Below are 8,093 nucleotides of genomic sequence, written 5' to 3'. Positions count from 1 at the left end.
CCCACTTACAAGGTAGCATGATATTTTGATGTGTAGATTACAATGAACAATTTGCCTATAAAATGGTATTACACTGTATTTGAATAAACTCATTGTATTGATTTTTACGATGAATAATTATCATGAACGCTGTCTGTTAAGCAATTCAAACAGAAAAAGCAAGCTCACGAGGGTGTAGATAAGGGGCATTTCTCCTCCAAAACGAAGGTGATTTTGCATTTTCAGACCTGAGATTCAGCGATCTGGTGCAAACGTTTGGTGCAATACTTGGAATTTTTTCCAGCGCCCCCCCCCCCCAAAAAAATAATAATAATTGCCGAAATTAAATAGGGCTTTTTCAGGGAAGTGTTAAAATCACGGAATTTAGGTCTTATTCCGAGTGTGCACCATCTTTGTGTTATCGCATGTACAAAGTCTAGTGAGGTAGCTTAGGGGGAGCGAGGGTGTAGGCACCTATGGGAGGGGGAACACAAGACTGAGCTTTTGCGTTATTAGAATTGAAATAGAGCGATCTGAAGCACACTTTTTGTGGAAAATTCGGAAATTGCCATTCATGGTATACTAAGTCTATAATAAGAGGGGACCAAGCAATGGGAGGGTGGCAAGATACGTCTCCCGTACTCGAGGGAGCTTTTTTTTCACTTTTAGAACTGAAATTTAACAATCTGGTGCACACTTTCGTTGGAATATCTGGAAATTTCTCAATCAGAGAAGGTAGGAGGGGGAAAGCCCTATTCCCTATTCCCCCTTCCTACATGAGGGTGATTCTATATTTTCTGATTGCATTTAAACGTTTTGGTGCACACATTTTGTGGCAGGAAAACTGTCTATGTTCAAAGTGTAACCACAGTCTACTTACAAGTAGGCCCTATGCATAGGGACGGGGGGGGGGGGTGGGGGAGGGGACGGGCGAGCAGGGAGAAGGCGTGTGGGGGAGTGCTAACACCACCCTTCCAGTTTTCTATCAAAAAACGCAAGGAAAATTTTCCTCATTTCGGGAATCATTCGACGCCCCTGATCATCCCTGGGTATGCCCATAGATGTATCAGAGTCATCGTCGTTTCAGGAATGATTCAGGAAATGGAGGGGGGGGGGGGTTCATGGCGGTATAGTTTTTTGTTATTGTTTGTTTGTTTTCGTACATAATTTGCAGATGGTCCCGAGTTGCTCGCCTATGCTATTTGACGTTCTCAACGTCAGGACCATATGTCGATGTTACTTTCTTCGCGAGCGAGTGAAGCGAGCGAGAGCTTGAGAAAATTATGTATACATTACAGTATCCTACCAAGGAGGTCCTTGATCCTACAAAATATAGAATACTGTTCAGCTCTGTTACCTGTCTGAAGGCGGGCATACGACATTACAATTTCTAAAGTGACATCTTCCATACGCAGAGCACGTTTTGAAAAAGCACTGATCTGAGCGCATAGACAGGTATAGGGCTTATACACGCAAAGTCTAGTTCATGAGCCCAAAGCTGCGCAGTAATATCTCGGGAAGTAAAAGTAACTCATTAAAATGAAAAGGTAGGTCGTACACTTGGAGTAGATGCAGAAATTTTACATTTCTGTACACATTTTACATAGGTACCTTTTGAGTTGAAAATTAGCTGTTTTTCACCTTAGGATTCAGTACTCCGCAAGAGACACACATTTTTGCGCGTTATGTGAACGGCGCGGTGCGCGCGAACAGGCAGGGAGAGGTCCCATCAGATGACCTACTTCGAGAGGTAAAAGAACCATTATTCCTGTCGCACAATCAAAAAGTAACTCCTTAAAATGAATAATCATATTCTAATGAATATTCATGTAAAATATCTAGCCAATTGGAAAAACTTTCCCATAGGTACCTCTGCAATATTCATATTCCATAGCTGCTGACAGAATCTGCCTCTGATACACTCTATTCAACGCGTGCCGCACTTTAGGATACCGCATCCTGATTGGCTAAAAGGTTTTCGGGCAATCGGTCACCGCGTGATCATTTCATTAATATTCATCACTACTCACGCCACTGGATCGCTGTGATTGGCTTCATGTAAATAAGAACCTCAGATTCAAAAATAATGATCTCGCTGCATCGGATACAGTGTATGTACTTTGTGACCTCCTGCGCTGGCGTGCTCTGCATCTCCTGCCTTCTATAATCCCTTCTATACGTTTTTTTTTTTTTTTTTTAAATGTATTACTACTACTACTACTACTACGACTACTACGACTCCTACTACTACTACTACTACTACTACTACTACTACTACTACTACTACTACTACTACCATGGAGGTTCTACCTCCATGGCACTACTACTACTACTACTCGTACTACTACTCGTACTAGTAGAGTATGGCAAAATCAAAATACATGCCCATTGGATATTAAAGACAGCTCGCACAGCTAGAAAAGTACGTCAGTAATATAAAAGCTATCAATTTGATTATTATAAAATTGACACTTAATCATTTGGATTAGATTTTTGTGTACGGCTATGAATAAAATTCTAACTATTAATCAATTTTCAATGTCGTTGAGTGGCTGAATTGCATAATGTACAGTACTTGTATGTCACTGAGCTCTGCACTGTCGTAATTACTTTTTGATTCCGTTGGGTTCGATCCCCCCCCCACTCACACACACACACACACACACACACACACACACACACACACACACACACATGTACATCATATCTTAATGTATGCACGCACACCTCTACCGAGCAAAATCAACACAAGCACACATGCTGTATACACATGTCATATCACTGACAAAACCTTTTGGACATAAACACAAAAACAGTGTATATATGAAGATAGACCAACAGCCATTTGCTTTTATTCAGTCTTCTTTTTTAGTCATCTGCAAAATTACAATACGTGCAAATTCTCCAACAAGATACAGAATTGGTACAAATGCTCTAACAAGAGACAGAATTGGTACAAATCTTCTAACAAGAGACAGAATTGGTACAAATCATCTATTGTCTTTATAAATTCAATATTTAGTCCTATAAGGTATAGATATCTGCAAAACTATGTGACGGTTTAGAAAAGAATCCAGCGTGTGCAAAATTGAATGACAGTTAGTCATTGTGGCAACAATGTATGGATTAATTTCATGGCAGGATTGTACCTATGCGCGTAAAACTTGTAACAAAAAAATCAGGGGTATATTTTGCTTATAAATACGAATAGAGTGTAATACACGTTTTGTACACTGAAGTTTGGAAAAGCGCTGAACTAGAGGAGCTGTGTGTATAATTGCATTGGCTGGAATGGTTTAGCTAATGAGACGTGCAGGGTGTTTCACCATAAGGCTCATCAGTGACTGACCATTTGTTTGTTTTGTTTTGCTTTTTTCATTTATAAGAGAAGAAGACGGCACGAAGGGTTGTATCGTCTTCTCTTTTGAATGCAAAAATACTGGTCAGTGCTGATGAGCTTTCGGGTGAAGCAGGCTGTATGACTCATAAGCTAAACTATTCCAGCCAATACAATTATATTTTTGATGACTTTATCTTTAGGATATTTCAATTATGAGAGAGTCAATTTATACATTTCACGGAGGTTTGGAAAGATTTAAAATGAATTACATTATAATTCACCACATTCCCTAACAAAAAAAAAAAAAAAAAACCTTACATAAATTTCATAATCTGCAACGATAACAAGGAGCATCATGACTTTTCAGTTGTAATATAGTACAATGTATTAACTGTTTGTATCAAATGTATTCAGAACTACCATTTAGGAATCCATATCCAAAAGTCATGTCCATTTCAGAACGACTGGGCCATGTGTTCATTGCTTCTAAGTCGTTTAACTGATATACATGGATATGATTATGAACACTTTTTTTAAGTGTGCACGACACAGCACTATAACATGTACTGTGAAGGAATACAATAGGTCGTAACAACCCGAAAACTTCTCGGACCTCTTCTGGCGGAAACATAAAAAGTTTGTCATGTACATCCATCATAGTAACATTAATAAACATGAAACGGTGTAATGTGAAAATAGAACTTTATACCCTTATATTCGCAGGAAAGATACACAATTATGCAATTTTCTTCAAAGGGTAATTTTTAACTTTCAAAAAGTTGACTTCTATCAGGACAGTACTGCTCTACTTTGGCAATGGGAAGCAAATGACATACCATCCAATCTGAGTTAGTGACATTTTCATACTCTATCTAGTGTGCTCTTAGTAGTCAATTCTTGTGCATTGACACTCATCCTACCAAGTGATGTGCTGGGCAAGACATCATGACATTACATTGGCGTCAATAAAGAATGACAGAAACATTTTTCTTTTTTTACAATAAATGTCAGTTTTGTCAATTGCTTCCTTTACCCAAAGTAGGGCAGAGTACCCCAAAGTTTAAACACCAGTGTTTGTTTGTTTGTTTGTTTGTTTTTTGACATGCATACTATCTTGAACATCAACAACATCTCTGTATACGTATTCATGCAACACGATAACACTGTCAGAACTTATTTCATATTTGGACAAAATTCATCGAGTACTCTATTCTACAAGTACTAGGCTACTATATTGCTGATACACGCAAGTGCATTCCAAGACTCATCTGAGATGCCATGAGCATCCTTTACTAGCACGGCGAGATTTACCCTTTGTAAAATATCCTCTTCATTACATCCTGTCATGCTACACAACTCCTCTGTATCTTCAATCAGAGAAATAGCCTTCAGTTCTTCACTGTTTTTGTCTCGTACAGTGATATGTATGACAAGAACTCCCTACGAATCAAGAAGTTGTAACCTGGCCCGACACTCTTCTTTGAGATGCATTGAGAGTCTCCTGGCATGTCTCCTTGAGTAATGTTCTTTTCTCATCCATGCTAATCGCTTGCCTGATTGTCTATTTCTCAGTAACATAGAGAGATGCAGAGCACGTTTTTTGTACTTTTTCCTGATCAATTCAAAGCGTTCATTCTTTTTCAAAACTTTTTCAAGCTTCTGTTTTATGTATGCCAACTTCTCAATTTTTCTTTTAAGTTTCTTTATGGTATCAAGCAGACTTTTTTTGCGGACATTCTGATTGCAAAATTTTAAGCTGCCATGTCTTTGTCTTTTTAAGCCCCTTACTGAACAGAGCTCGCTGCTTCCCTCCTCGTCGTGACTGCTTTATTCGAGTAATAGGTCTGATTAGATACGATTTTATTGCATTCAGTAGACGAGGAGTTGAAGACATATTCATAGAATAATGTTGGCATATAGAAAAAAACACAATGTTTGAAACCTGATGTGGACCCTTATGCATAATTATGTAACTTTGTAACTTCAGTAACAAAAGCCAAATCTACATTTAAAAAAAAAAAGTATGCCATAGTTCATGAATGAATCAAACTGCATAAAAAATATGGAACTGACGTTTGAGTGTAAAATGTCTAAATAACTTTGAATTTAAGAAACTGTAAAACTCCTAAACAACCCTGAAACAAAAAGTTGTTGTGTCTTGACTTCATTTCTGCTGTTTCCACTCTTCTCGAGTTCCATACGACCTTATGAACCTCAACATCAGATAGTGCCCTCTCTCCAGATGATGTCCTGGCAGGGTACCACTACGTTCCACAAATTCGGTAATTGGTCTCATTTTCCTAACCTTTAGGTAAAGCCCCTTTTCTTTCACGTATGCGAAATCCCCTGCCATATTGGTTATTCTTACGTTCCAGTCGGGTCCTAGGATGGCATTCAGCTCATTCATTTAATAGGTTACGGTCTTGAGTATTTTTGCAAGGTGCAAATACTTCCTCGAACACCAGTGGATCTACAGGGACACGTGCCACGCACTCCGGATTCTGGTTTATGCTGATTGTAAGCTTTTCCTTTATGGCAAGCCTGAGCGCAGTATTGACATCACTTGCTGTTCCGCAGCTGCCTGAAAAATCCTCTTTGGTGATGAGATCCGCCTGAAATTAAAAAACAAGTTCATACAATCTCTCTGTAAATCAAAGATGATGATACTACATAGGTACCCATCATTTATTAGAGAAGTGGTAAGTATACACACAAAGGATATGTAGGTAGAAAGGAATTATGCACAATGAATGTATAATTGAATTATAACAATGGCTTTATCCCTTCGGCAGTGTAATGTTAAACACGGATTACATGTTAAATAGGAATATACGTTTTCCTGTTCAATTTCGTATTAGTGCATGAAAGAGTATAGAGAGTCATTCAATTTCGATAGGGCAACAAAATAATGGGCATTCAGTTTCACATGAGTAGAGCAATCAAAAGAGTAAAAACGTTATTTAGATTCCATATACCACAGGGCATTCAAGTAAGCACGAAAAGACACGCGACTGAAGATTCCTGGTAGATTATATGAATTATGTTACACAATTCAAGAACAAGCATCTTTTCCAATTATACACGTGTACATGTGGATTCCTGGTGACGTGCAATACTGCATATTAACAAAATCTCATTTTATTGTGTTACTTGTTCACCTTCACATTATATACAATGTGTGACAAATTTTCAAACATTTTTGTCAATCATATCATTTCCTCAAATCTAAGCTTCACCCTAAAAAAATAATAAAAAATAAGAGTAACATCGCTCTGCTTTAAGCCTTTAGATATCTCGACTCAGCCATTTCAAAACCAATTTTCATCAAATAAATGTTGAATTCCTCATGGAATTCCATGCTCTTTCATGTTTCTCATTGGTATCTCACAAAAAATGTTAGCGTTAGAAACCTGAAATTAGGTCTCAACCAAAACTATAGGAGCCCTTTAAGGTTGGTGCTGTGAGCATGTTTTTTATTGTTAGACTAGACGTCTAGAGTGTTACTGTTACGGTACACAGTTTACTTTTTTTAGTGTTACTGTTAGTGACGGTTTGATGAATGCACAAATAGTTTTGACCTTTAAGTTTAGGTTTAATCTCCTCTATTAATAACAGTGGCGGATCCAGAGGGGGGCGCAACCGGCGCACGTACGCCCCCCCCCCCCTTAAATTTTCGTTAAAAACAAAGAAAATAAAAAGAAAATACTGCAATGAAACCCGGAAGTGGCACCAAAAATATTAGTCACGCCCCCCCCCCCCCCCCTTTACAGAATTCCTGGATCCGCCCCTGAATAATACACTAGTTTGATTCGTTACAGGTTCTATTCTACATCGGCGCTAACAGTTAGGCCTACATGAGACAATGCTTAAACATGCTTCAAAATATTAGAATGATGTTTAGTAGAGTTTAACGTTTAGGCCTGTTGTTAGAGTTTAACGTTTGTCGTTAGGCCTACCTCGACATCAAAGGCTGACTTTTTGTTCCACTGCTGGCACTGCAGTTGTCTTCTCCTGGGTCTCCGCGAGTTTTTTGAAATGTCCGATGGAATATGAAGCACATCTTCTCCTTGGTCTTTGGGTTGGGTGTTCACTCATTGGTTCCAGAATGAAGTAGCCTAGTACTAGTAGAATAGAGTACTCGTTGAATTTGTCCAAATATGAAATAAGTTCTAACAGTATTATCGTGTTGCATGCATACGTATACTGAGTAACTAAGCTAGCTAAGCTCAGACCCTTATACTAGTAGTGCATGCATTATACAGCTGCGCGTATCGCATGCTGGTATTTCGCGGAGCGCGACCACGCTAGCCAGTCGTCCAGCACTAGCTCGTGATTGGCTAATATCTTTGACCTGTGTTTGTATGTAAATGAGGTCAACGCGTGATCAATTAATGAATATTCATTATACACTATCAGCAACGGGTTTCAATTGGTTGTATGTTAATGGAAATATGACATCATACCTCATTAAGAGTTTGTCCGCCGACGCGTGTAGACTTTTTGTAATGAACGCGTTTGCAATATGCCAAAATTGATACAATCACATTTCTGCTTCCTCCATTTTGTTCTCAAATTTCAGGGGGGGGGGGATGATTGTACAGGCCATTCCCCCCTCCTCCATTTCAGGGGGGGGGGGATATATGATAATCCCCCCCCCCCCCCCTCCGGGATTTACTCAGTACGCCCATGGTAACTTACATGACTCGAGCAGGATTCGAACCTACGACCTCCTGATCACCGGACAAGAATTTCATGTGATTCGATGTGTGGTTGA

This window comes from Diadema antillarum, unplaced genomic scaffold (genome assembly GCF_040938485.1).
Source record: "Diadema antillarum isolate AM-2024a unplaced genomic scaffold, OU_Dant_1.0 seq00000934_RagTag, whole genome shotgun sequence".
NCBI classification, from domain to species: domain Eukaryota; kingdom Metazoa; phylum Echinodermata; class Echinoidea; order Diadematoida; family Diadematidae; genus Diadema; species Diadema antillarum.
Note: the sequence above shows the minus strand (reverse complement) of the source record.